The sequence below is a fragment of the Marmota marmota genome, unplaced genomic scaffold (assembly GCF_001458135.2).
Source record: "Marmota marmota marmota unplaced genomic scaffold, marMar, whole genome shotgun sequence".
NCBI lineage: Eukaryota > Metazoa > Chordata > Mammalia > Rodentia > Sciuridae > Marmota > Marmota marmota.
In genome coordinates this window covers 27,638,500-27,651,966 of record NW_025999900.1, presented here as the reverse complement: position 1 = coordinate 27,651,966, position 13,467 = coordinate 27,638,500, and the positions used below count along the sequence as shown (strand labels likewise).

General features: G+C 38.2%; 1 long non-coding RNA gene across 1 annotated transcript in view; it reads left to right on the top strand.

Annotated features, from left to right (window-relative positions):
* The window catches only part of LOC125615256, a 36,797-nt gene extending 29,785 nt beyond the window's left edge, over positions 1 to 7,012 (top strand). The window contains exon 4 of the long non-coding RNA XR_007345824.1: positions 6,285 to 7,012. This is a non-coding gene — a long non-coding RNA (uncharacterized LOC125615256). The remainder of the gene's footprint in view (positions 1 to 6,284) is intronic.
* The last annotated feature ends 6,455 nt before the right edge of the window (positions 7,013 to 13,467 follow it).

Below are 13,467 nucleotides of genomic sequence, written 5' to 3'. Positions count from 1 at the left end.
ATCTATTGAAAATAACAAAAATGATGCCAAAAATCTTCCCACAAGGAGGGCCTGTAATAAATTGGAAGCATTTCCTGTGAATGAATGAAGTTTGGTTGGTAATGGTTAGATTTTCAAAAATCATCAACTGCTTTAAATCTTCCCATTGGATAAGAATCACTGGATGTTGTGGTAGGTAATGCAATAGTTTGTGACTCACTTATTCTTTCCTCCTACCGGCAGAGGGCAGTAGAGTAAGCACCCCAAAGCATGGCTTAAATGTTTTATTTTATGAAACCTACTCTCATTCATACAAGCAATAAAATAGTAAAATGTAAATAAAAACAAAGTACTGGAAGTAAAGAAAGTCGAATTATGTCAAGTTCCTGACTGGAGTACTTATATAATATGTAGCAAAGTTGTCATAGATGTGTGTCTTTAATTTTCTTCATAAAGCAGTTATATCTATCATATGTAATGAAGGTGGAGCTATTTGTACAGTTTGTTTCAAGTTAGAAGAAAAGGCAAAGCATAGCTTTCAATTGGCATTAGAAGATATTGTAGTTCACTGGAACATAAGAGAGCTTTGCCTTGTGGGTATATGAGAAATCACTGTCTGAGCAGGAATAATTCCCAATAGTTACAATGTTGATGGAGGAGTATATGGGCAGTGGAATTAGTTGTGGACACATTTAGGCCCTCTGGGATGGCATAATAATTGATTCAGAATTATTTTTTGTTCAAGTTGGCCACTCAAAATTCTAATATTCAAAAGTATCTTGAGGCACTGGGATGTAGCTCAGTGGTAAAGCACTTGCCTAGCATATGAAAGGCCCAGAACCAGGAACAAACAACAAAGCATTATATTTCACCAACATGAAAAGTTTGAGAACCACTTCAAAAAGATCCTTTATAGTTGACACCAAGCTTTGGATTGTAAAGAGAAAATAATGGAGAAGGGAAATATAATATGTTTCATAGTTCTCTGGATAAACAGATTTTTTCCTAAGATTTATCTCTAAAATGAGCTTCTTACCTGAGACTTTATATGTGGGTATGTTAATAAGTAGAAGTGCAACTGCAAGAGGTAGATGTTTTATTTTAGGAAAGGCTGGATGAAATCTAGCCTCCTTTTTCAAAGCCCTGAGATTTATTTTTGTTTTTCAGTGCTTAGGAAGATAATTAGGTTCTGAGAAATTGGTTCACATCAACAAAAATGCACATGAGATTGGGGTAGACCCAGAATACTAATTTAGTTATGATAATAAGAAGAATTTCCATGACATGGAGTGGAATTTCTCACAGAGGGCATGATTGGCATATTTCTTCTATAGTTAACTTAGTATAAGAAAAGCTTAAAGCCTATATAAATAGCATATTTTTTGTGTAGGCAGAATAACAAAAATATCAGAATGTGGCTTTGTGAATGGAGTCAGAACAAAAAGGGTGAGAAAAACTGAATTTCTGTACTAACCGCTGGAAACAGTAAAAAAATATATAGTGCACCATGTTCCTATATCAAATGTGATATTAGCGTTTCTAAGGCAATTTCTTAAATTGTCCCTTGACAAAATCAGAATCCATTAAAACAACCTAAAACACCTCAGAGGTATTATGGACCCAAAGTACTGACTTGACAGTCATTCTACTAAAGATCAGTGCATAGCCTTAGGATATCGCACCCGATCCTAATAAATTTCACCTGGGCTTTTTGAGAAGAGTTGAACAATGAGACAATTCAAGGTTTAGTTCCTGTCAAGAGCTTGCAGGATAGATATTCTTTATTACTGACCCAAGACACTATAGGCTAGAGATCAAAAGAGCAAATGGTGAGGTTATACTTTTTATTGAAAAGTGAAAGGCCAAATTAGAACTTTCATTTGGATGAATAGCTAGCTATGCTAGTTCTACACACATGCGGATGGATTCAAGGATATCTGAAGAAGCAATTCTGTGTCCTCTAAAATATACATATGAGAATTAGGTTCCAAGCAGAAATAATTTTGACTTGGGAAAGTGTCAAAGCAGCTATCCTGAGAGGAAACAGATGGCATAGTTCAAAGGGGTGGCTAAAGAGAGACGAAGGAAGGAACCATTAAGCAGGTTTGTTAAAGGTTAAGGTAAATGACCAAGGGTTAGTGAAAGACCCAGGAGTAGCAAAGAACAGGAAGTGTTTTCCATTCTGAAGGGGTAAGAAGAAGGAACAGTGTTCTTCTGGAACTAGCAAGAGTTGTAGCTAGAGGAAAGAAACTTAACAGGACCTGTGGCCTTCCACAGAGAAATGCAATCCCTAATATCTTTCCATGGCCAGAGAAAAATGTCAATGCTTATCATATATCTTGCAGGATTATCTAGTTGCAAAATCTAACTCTCATCTCTGTATACCCAATTCTTTAATTACAACGGATTATTTTGTGAAACAATGAAATTTTGGAAGACATCCGTAAAGAAAAATTATTTTAGTTTAAGAATACAGGACAATTATCTATTAAGGTTAATCAGATAATGCTAACAAAACTATATTTATAAAAGTGAAATTAATTTTCTGTCTGTTATTATATCACATCAACATCACAGGGAATATTTGAGGTAATGCGATTTGGCCCATGCAGATTTCACTTTGTGTGGAGGGGTACCCAATCCGTTAACCAAGAGATAATCACTCTTTACCAGGGGTATCTCAAGCCAAAGTGTGAAAAGTCCATGTGAATTCTACTTTTAGACATTTGCCACATGTATTAAGACTGTGTAGAAAAAGGAAACAAAGAGATTTATTTTCTTTATTTTTTGGCACTGCTGGGGATCAAATCCAGAGTCTGGCACATAAACATATGTATATATATGTGTGATTTGGACCATTGGTCTTGGACTTTTGATTTCACACTCTTATTTGAAATCTGGCTTTTTTTTTTTTTTTTTTTTTTTTTGNGTGGACACATTTAGGCCCTCTGGGATGGCATAATAATTGATTCAGAATTATTTTTTGTTCAAGTTGGCCACTCAAAATTCTAATATTCAAAAGTATCTTGAGGCACTGGGATGTAGCTCAGTGGTAGAGCACTTGACTAGTATGTGCCAGATCCTGGGTTTTTATTTTATAATAGATTTGGATTTATAGGAAAGTTTGCAAATCTTAGTACATATGTCCCTCACCTAGTTTCCCAACTTTAGACCAAATTTTAACACTTCAAATTACTGTTACATCTGTCACAACTGTAGAATGAGCACTCAGGACTTTGACTTTATACTTTATTCAGATTTTGTTAGTTTTCCCTTAAATTCCTTTTCTGGATCTCACCCAGGATGTCATATTACCTGTAGTTATTGTGTTTCTCTACGTTGTGACAGTTTCTCAGCGTTTAGTGGTTTTTGATGACCTTTGCTCCTGGTTTTGAGAAACATGGGTCAGGTATATTACAGGATATCCCTCTATTCGAATTGGATATTTCCCCCTAAATAAAGAGTTATGGGGTTTTAGAGAAAGAGAACAGAGGTGAAGTGTCATTGTTATCACATCATATCAAGGGTACACGCTGTCAACTCTTATTGCAGGCGATGGTAATCCTGATCATCTGAATGGAGAAGAGTTTGCCAGGTTTCTCCACTATACAGTCATGTCCCTTCCCTCTAGTGCTTTACTCTTTGGAAGCAAATCACCAAGCATAACCCATACCCAGGACATGGGGAATTAAGATCTACCTCCTTTAGTGGGGAATATCTATGTAAATTATTTAGAATTCTTCTCGTACAGGAGATCTGAGCTCTCTTTTGAACTGTTTGTACTCTATTATTGGTATTCTCCTTATTGGGTTAGATATTAATGGAAAAAGATTCTTTAAAATTGTTTTTTAGTTGTAGATGAACACAATATCTTTATTTTATTTATTTGTTTTTATGTGGTGCTGAGGATCAAACCCAGTGCCTCACACATGCAAGGCAAATGTTCTACCAACTGAGCAACAACCCCAGCCCCAGGAAGAAGTTTTTGACACATTGTTGTGGTTTGGATCTTAAATGTCCCCCAAAAGTCTGAGTGTTGAAGGCTTGGCTCCGAGCCCATGATGCTTTTGGGATTTATGAAAGGTGAGACCCAGAAGAGGAAGTTAGGTCATTAGGGACATGCCTTGAAGGGGATATTGAAACCCTGGACCCTTTCTCTTTTTGTTTCTTGGCTGCTATGAGATGAGCAGCTTTGCTCTACCTTGTGTTTTCCACTATGATGTTTTGCCTCACCAGAGGCTTAAGAGCATCAGAGCCCACTGACCATGGACTGAAACCAAATTAAGCCTTTTTTCTTTCAGCTGATTTTCTCAGGTAAGGTTTCCCCAGGGGAGACTGATAAATTATCTTGATCTTTATGTGATTTTTCAGTTTATAGCGTGGTGATACCTGAGCAAATCAATCCAAGCCCTTTTAAATATTTGTATGTATCTGTCAGCCCTTTTGCCAAGCCTGTTTCATAATTTTGATTCTTTTTCCTCCTCCTCCTCCTCCTCCTCCTTCTTCTTCTTTCGATAATGAGGATTGAATCCAGAGGTGCTAACATACTGTATTGATTTTATTTTGTATGAGAGTTATGATTTCATTTTTTTTGAAAATGTATTCTTTCAATTAGGAAATATAGGAATTTAAAAAACATATATAGTTATTTGAAATCCATGGATAAATACCATGAACATCCTTTAAAAAGTGATATCAAATAATATTACTAGTCAAATAAAGAATATAAATTATTGGATCACACTGACTGTATTGCTAAGAAGCAAAATTGTAAGAAATCTAGTTTTGTAGATCTTAGTTGGCTTTATTTGTGATTCTAGAATCAAGCAGCCATCCATACACAAAAATTGTCAAGAATGCCCTTGTCTACCACATCATATTTATAGCTAGAGAAAAGAAGGTGACATATAGAAAGTGGAAGTGAACTATAGAGACAGCCCAATTTGTCTCTGTAGCTCAGAGGGAGAGTGCCAGCTGATCCCAATTAAATATAGCTCCCATTTGTCTTATTTGAATATGATTTGAATAGTTGGTCACTTCTTATTGGGTAAGACTCAGCTATTTATTATAAGGGTAGATTATATTCTGTTCACACATCAAATTAAGTTACAGTTCACTCTGTACAGAAAAAAACTTAAAGCATGAATAGACACAACTTAAGAATATTGGTCAGAGTTCCATCAGTGTTTTACTCAGCTTTTTTACCACTGTGACCAAAAGACCTAACAAGAACAATTAGAGGAGGAAACATTTATTGAGCGGCTCATGGTTTCAGAGGTCTTAGTCCATGGATGGCTGACTCTATTCCCTCAGGCTGATATGAGGCAGAACATCATGGCGGAAGTATATAGTGGAGAAAATTGGCTCAAGACATGATTAGGAATCAGAGAGAGCTCTGCTCAACAAGGACAAAATATAAACCCCAAAGGCACATTTTCAGAGACCCACCTCCTTTAGTTACATCCTGACTGTACACAGTTACCATCCATTAATCCCTATCAGGGGATTAACACATTGATTAGGTTAAACTCATGATCCAATCATTTCACCTCTAAGCTTTCTTGAATTGTTTCACACATGACATTTTGGGGGACACCTAATATCTAAACCATAATAATCAGCAATCAAACGACATACTCCATATAAGGAAACCTGAGAAAGTTTATTTACAAAGGGCTTATTTTTGAAGGTGTAGGTAGAGAGTAACCACAGAGGGTTAATAACCCAGGGTATAGTAGAAGTTGAGATGTTACCATTCCCTTGATCTGAAGGGAGAAGGGAGGTAGTCTGGAGTCCAGAGGTAGAGACTTGTACAGACCCTTGAGATCAGTTGACCTTCACCAAGAAGCATAGCCAACTTCAGGTGATGCTTTGAGTAGGGATCTAGGAAATATATATCTGCTCTATTCTTCACCCTTCTTTCATTTCCTGCCAGAGCTCCCTATTGGTAAAACTCAGCTAAAAGCCAAAGGCATGAGGACCCATTGATGTGATCCACAGAGGCCAGCTTATTGGGATAGAGAATAAGGTAGAAAATGCTTGAATGTGGATTTGGAGAGCAAGTAAAATATATCTGGCGTACTGACTTAAGATGTCTCAAAGGCTATGGTGAAGATGCTTGAGACTTGTTTTTGTTGGGAGATGAAAGCTGGGAAGGCAGAGATAGCCACAGTCAATGTTTCTCATAGAAATCTTTCATTTTCCCAAGAGTTTAGAGAAGTGAAGTTTGACTTAGTGAGTTATCAGTGGAAAATGACTCAAGGTCATTGACCTTCCTTTCCTGACAACTCTTTTTTATTTTCCAGCCGCTGAGGACATGGCAAGACATCACAGGAGAATGTCTTCTGGGCTTCTAGCCTTGGTGAAAATGTCCCTATAAGCCTAATGGGGAACTGCAGGAAGGGGTAGACTACTGCCTGCATTCCTGCATGGGATCATGCAGACTTGAACGAAGTCCTGAAGGAGACCTCTAAGAACCTATTTCTTAAGGCTCTCCTGGAATCTTCTAGATTGTTGGTGAAAGGACTTAGAATCAGATTCGATATGGTACAGAAGAAATAAAAATGAACTTTTAAAAATTGTCTGTGAGTCTTATAACTAAGTAAGACTTATAACTAAAACTTACTCCAAATGAGCATAAATGAATAATAGAGATTTCGATAATGAATTGCTTAAATACACCAAAATCTTTAATTGTATTTGCTGGAGAGGGAAAAAGGAGAGCATTATCATCAGATGGTAGCTCCCTGATTGCTCCTTTCGGCAAGGGAAGCAAAAGAAATATTGTAGGTCCTCAATGTGTTTGAGTCAGGTCATTCTAAAGAACCCACAAATGGAAAAGTCCAACTCCAGAATTAACTAATAACTGCATTCTTGTATTCATCCAACTGTTAATAAACATTCAGTCATCATGCCAGACCATCATGGAGGTAAGTGAGGAATAAGATGCTGTTCTTTTTCTCAAGAAGCTCAGTGAAAGACAGAAAACAATGGAAGCATTAGGAAAACTCATTTCTCAGTGGGGCACTGTAGCGTAGGCCTGTAATCCCAGCAGCAAGGGAGGCTGAGGCAGGAGGATCCCAAGGTTAAAGCCAGCCTCAGCAACTTAGCGTGGCTGTAAGCAACCTAGTGAGACCCTGTCTCAAAATAAAAAAACAAAAAAGGGCTGGGTATGTGGCTTAATCACTAATGGTTAAGCAAACCTTGGGTTCAATCCCCACTACCAAAAACAAACAAACAAACAAACAACAACAACAACAAAAAACCCCATTTTTCTCCACATCACTGTATTCTTTCCTTCCCTTCCGCCTTCCAAGAAGAGAAGGACAGCACTCAGAAGGGGAGCCAACTCTGGGAAAGCTCTGAACTAAACTAAGCAGAGGTGACTGCCCCTGACTGGAGGGAAGGAAGGACTTGTTACCCCAGTTTGGCAGAAAATGAATTTTCAGGGTCATAGCACCACTGGGCAAATTTTTTTCTTAATCAAGAGTTGACTTTCTTTCCAGTCCAAGATCTGTGGAATTCCTGAGGCTCCTGCTTCAGCTCCCAGACTGCCAGCAATGAGGAAGGAAAAGGAAAAAGATTCCCAAAGGAAAGAGGGAGCCAGAGCCCACGCCCACTCCTGGGGCAGGGGCAGGGCCTGTCTAGGAGGAGAAGGAACCTCATCTTGTACATCACAAGCAGAATCTCATTCAGAAAGGTGACAGCCACAGTCTCTCCTGTGCATCCATCCCATCAGGGTCTCCCTGAGGGCCTTGACCCCTGGATTGGTCTGCATTTCCCTGATTTTTAATGAAGTTCATTTGTTTGGGGGCCATTTGTAATTTGGCTATGAATTGCTTATTCATGTCTTTCACCCATTTTTCTGAGAGATGGTCTTTTTCTTTGTTTAAAAAAATAAATACTAACACTTTGCTTCTTAAAAAAAAAAAGAGTTGACTTTCTCTTCAGAACTCACTTCTGCCTACTTTTTCTTTCATAGCACTTCTCTGTACTTGTGTTATGCTGCCTTCAGGGTCTCTAAAATTCCCTGTAGGGCTTGACCTCCAACTCCAATTGTTTCCTTCCACTGGGCCACAGTCAAAAGTCTAATATCCTAAGTTCTGCGTTTATCTGTTGTTTATCTCTGCTGGGTGTGAAGCTGATTGAAGTAATTCCCATTATCCTGTGAATGAAGCTTACCCTTCTTAAAAGGTATATTTGCATTTTAATAGCAGTCCTTTAACACAAAGTAATCTCTAATTGGTAGAATGTGTGAGTTACTTTCTGTGGGAAGAAGGAGAAGGGGGAATTATTCTTTAATTCCCTAAATTTAAAAGAGTTGCTGCTCTCAGAGCATCTGGAGTCTCACCTCCCAGTCACTCCTCCGCAGGATGCAATTTTGCTTCTTTCTGAAGTAATGATGCTGAAAAGTTTTTTAGGTTAAATTCAAAGGATGTGTTTCAGGCATCTTCCTTAACCCATCTGCATATCCATACTCCTTCTGAAGTTTCCTTCGCGGGATCCGCTTACCTGACTGCTTCTGAATGTTAGTTTCCCAGTTTGCACCTTGGTTGTTCACTGTGCCCACTGACTGGAGGCTATCTCTTAATTCCTGAGGTTTTAGTTACCATTAATTCATTCTTCCTTCAATACATAGTTATTGGGCATCTACAATGTGCTAAATGTGGTTCTAGGACATGTATATACTGTCATAAACAGTACCACATATGTATGCACATAAAGCTGATTAGAGGGCTGGGGATGTGGCTCAAGCGGTAGCGCGCTCGCCTGGCATGCGTGCGGCCCGGGTTCGATCCTCAGCACCACATACCAACAAAGATGTTGTGTCTGCCGAAAACTAATAAATAAATATTAAAAAAAAAAGCTGATTAGACAGAGAAAGACAGATAATGCACAAATGAGCAAATATTTAATATAATATTAGTACTAATACTATGAGAGATAAAAAGCAAAGTGAAAGTGCAATTTTCAATAGAGCCTCTTGGAGAAATGACAACGGAGCAATTTCAATGAAGCAAGGGATCTGCAGGTTTGTAGGGCACAAATTTATTTTTTGAACTTTAGATCCTACTATGGTTTGGATAAATGTCCCCTAAGAGCCCATGGGTTAAAGTTTTGGTCCCCCCTCTCATGGTGCTATTGGGAGGTGGTGGAACCTTTGAAAGTTCAAGCCTAGTGGGACGAAGTCTGGTCATTGGAGACATGTCCTCAAAGAGGCTACTGGGATCCAGGCTTCTTCTTGTTTCTTTTTTTGCTTCCTGGATGCTATGAGGTGAGCAGCTTCCTCTGCCATGTGCTCCTGCAATGATGTGCTACCTTGCCACAGGCTCAAAAACAACAGGAACAACCATGAATGGAAATCCCAAAACTTTCTTTTATTTTTTAAAATTGATTAGCTTAGATCTTTTGTTATAGTGATGAAAAACTGATGAACACAATCCTTATAACCAAATACCTATTGGATAGACCACCTGGATATATATCCCTCAAGCACCTGAAAATTCATATGTCTAAGATTTACCTTTACCCACTTTTCTCCTTCCTTCCTTCCTTCCTTCCTTTCTCTTACTTTATCTTTCCTTTCTTATCCCTTATTTCTGAAAATGCCACTGCTATCTGTCCTCCAAGACAGAATGTACACATTTTTCATATGTGATTCATCATCTGAACATCTTTTATATTTGGGGAATTTCCCATATTACGAGTGATCCCTTCTCACCCATGTAGAATCAGAACTCAAATTCCAGTCTATTTTGCAGCTGGGATACTGGCATGTGAATAAAATATTACCATGCAAAACTAAATTTGGATGTGAGCAATGTGAATAAACAAGCTCTGCATAAGACTCTTATTGGCAGAGTTTTCAGGGATGGGGGCACTTGAGACCTGATACAGAAATGATATTGGTAGAAGTTGCAGTTGCAGTAAAACCAGTTGCAGGACTCAGTAGTAGCAATAGCAGCAGTTGACATTTTTATTGAAATAGAAAATACCAGTGACATATTTCTAATCTGAACAATTCTGTGGCATGTTTAGTTATTTGTTATAGTTTGGATAATGTGATGTCCCCCAAAAGCTCATGTGTAAGACAATGAGAGGATGTTCAGAGGTAAAATGATTTTATTATGAGAGTTGTAACTTAATCAGTAGATTAATCCACTTATGGAGACTAGTCAAGTGGTAATTGTAGGCAGGTTAGATGTGGCTGGAGGAGGTGAGTCACTGGGGGACACTGCCTTTGGGGTTCCTATTCCCTGGTGAGGAGAGCTCCCTCTGCTTCCTGATTGCCATGTCCTGAGAGGCTTTCTTGTGCTATGCCTTCCGCCATGATGTCCTGCTTTACCTTGAGTCTATAGCTATAGAGTTGGCTATCTATAGATTGAGACCTTGGAAACCATAAGCCCCAAATAAACTTTTCCTCCTCTTCATTGTTCTTGTCAGGTCTTGTAGTCATAGTAATGAAAAAGTTGGCTAAAACAGTATTATTCCTGGGAGCTTAGTCTTAAGTATTTCTTTGACTATCCCAATAATTCTATAAATTAATATCTTCTAATTAATCAGTTTTTGGGTTAAAAGAGCCAAAATAAAATCCACTGTTTGCAACAAAGAACACTCTTGATGCAGGAATCATCCTCAACTTTCCCCCTTTTTTGCTATCTCTCAACCCACAGAATTTACAGGACTCTACAGTGCTGGGGAATGGAAACCAGGTCTTTGTGCATGCTAAGCACATGCTCTACCATTGGCCCCTCACCCTCAGTTTTGACCTCTCTCTATCAGGGCAGCCAGTGATCTTTCTAAAATGCAATCTGATTTTATCACTTTTTGCCTAAGGACCAGTCAGTGGCTTCTTAATGCCCTCAAATATAAAGTCCAGGATCAAGTTCAAACACCTTAGTACAGACTCTCAGGATCTAGTCCTGATGGACCATTTCAGCTCATTTTCACAGCCTGTGTCTCAAGCCTATGTTCCAATTATACTTTTGTTGTTGTTGTTGTTGTTGAGCTAGACTAGCAGCAATGAAATCCCTTGAGACTCTCTTAAAACTGCAGAATCTCAGTCCTACTCCAGACTTACTGAATCAGAACCAGCATTTTTTTTTTAAAGAAAGAGTGGGAGAGAGAGAGAGAGAGAGAGAGAGAGAGAGAGAGAGAATTTTTTAATATCTATTTTTTAATTCTCGGCGGACACAACATCTTTGTTTGTATGTGGTGCTGAGGATCGAACCCGGGCCGCACGCATGCCAGGCGAGCGCGCTACCGCTTGAGCCACATCCCCAGCCCCAGAACCAGCATTTTAATAAGATCATTAGGTGTTTAATTTCTCTGGTTGTACACCATATAGAGTTGCACCACATGTGCAGTCATACATGTACATAAGGTAATGATGTTTGTCTTATTCCATCATCTTTCCTACCCCAAGCCTCCTCTCCTTCCATCCATCCCCTTGGCCCAAAGTTCCTTCATTCGCCCCATGCCCTGCCACCCCATTATGGATCAGTATCCACTTATCAGAGAGAATATTTGGCTTTTGGTTTTTTGGGATTGACTTACTTTGCTTAGCATGATATTCTCCAACTCCATCCATTTACCTGAAAATGCCATAATTTTATTCTCTTTTAATGCTGAGTAATATTCCATTGTGTATATATACCACAGTTTCTGTATCCATTCATCATCTATTGAAGGGCATCTAGGTTGGTTCCACAGTTTAGCTGTTATGAATTGTGCAGCTATAAACATTGACGGGGCTGTGTCCCTATAGTATGCTGTTTTTAAGTCCTTTGGTTATAGACTGGAGAGTGGGATAGCTGGGTCAAATGGTGGTTCCATTCCAAGCTTTCTAAGGAATCTTCATAGTGCTTTCCAGATTGGTTGCACCAATTTGCAGTCCCACTATCAAAGAATGAGTGTGCCTTTTCCTTTACATCCTCGCCAACACTTATTGTTATTTGTATTCTTGATAACTGCCATTCTCACTGACATGAGAGATGAAATCTTAGAGTAGTTTTGATTTGCATTTCCCTAATTGCTAGAGATGCTGAACATTTTTTTCATATATTTGTTGACTGATTTTATATCTTCTGATAAGTGTCTGTTAAGGTCCTTAGTACAAGTTTTTTGAGTTCTTTATATATCCTGGAGGTTAGTGCTCTATCTGATGTGCGTGTGGCAAAAAATTGCTCCCAAAATGTAAGCTCTCTCTTCACCTCATTGATTGTTTCTTTTGTTGATAGGACACTTTTTAGTTTGAATCCATCCCATTTATTGATTCTTGATTTTATTTCTTGTGCTTTAGGAGTCTTGTTAAGGAAGTCAGGGCCTAATCTGATGTGATACAGATTTGGGCCTACTTTTTCTTCTATTAGGCTTAGGGTCTCTGGTCTAATTCCTAGGTCCTTGATCCATTTGAGTTTTGTGCATGGTGAGAGATAGGGGTTAGTTTCATTTTCCAGTTTTCCCAGGACCATTTGCTGAAGAAGCTATCTTTTCTTCAATGAATGTTTTTAGCGCCTTTGTCTAGAATGAGATAACTGTATTTATATAGGTTTGTCTCTGTGTCTTCTATTCTACCATTGGTCTACATTTGACTGAAACTTCTGAAGCTATGAGCCAAAATGAACCTGACTCATTATAAGTTTATCTCAGGTATTTTTCTCATAGGGAAAGAAAGCTAACACACCAACTAAACTAAAAAAAAAGGAATAGATCCACAATAATATGTGGCCCTATATAACTTATGTGCTTTAATATTTTGCAAAAGGCTTGAAGCAAAACTTAAAAACTAGGGAAGAGGTCTCGGATTGTGGCTCAGCGGTAGAGTGCTCGCCTACCACTGAATTACAACCTCAGCCTATGACAGATTCTTAAACATTATAATTGTCTTAGTCTCATAATTTGGAGACAGCTAATCTCTGAGTATTAAAAAGAGACACTTAAAATGTCTTTATAATTAAAACATTAAAGTATAAAAACCTATGCTGTCTGTTGCTATAGGGTTCTATGACAGAAAATTAAAATCCAGGATATTATTTGCCTTTAGAAATTAATATTCCTATTTTTGACAGTCAAAGATTAAGAATCACATTGTCGCCAGTTTCATCTACTGGAATACCTGTAATTTAAAAAAGGAAAATAACAAGTGTTTGTGAAGATATGGAGAAACTGAAAGTTTTTTACATTGCTAGTGGGAATGTAACAGGTACACATTGAAAAGTTTGAGGGTTTCTCAAAAAATTAAAACAGAATAAACATTTGACTCAGTAATTCCACTCTTACGTACTTCCCTACAATAACTGAAAACAAGGACTCCAACAGATTCTTGCACGTAGCTGTTCAGAGCAACATTACTCACAGTAGTCAAAAGGTGGAAATAACCCAAGTGTTCATCAACAGATGAATGGATTTAGATAGTGTGGTATATCATACAATAGAATACAAGTAGACATAGAAAGGCATAAATTTCGGATACATGTTGTAACATGA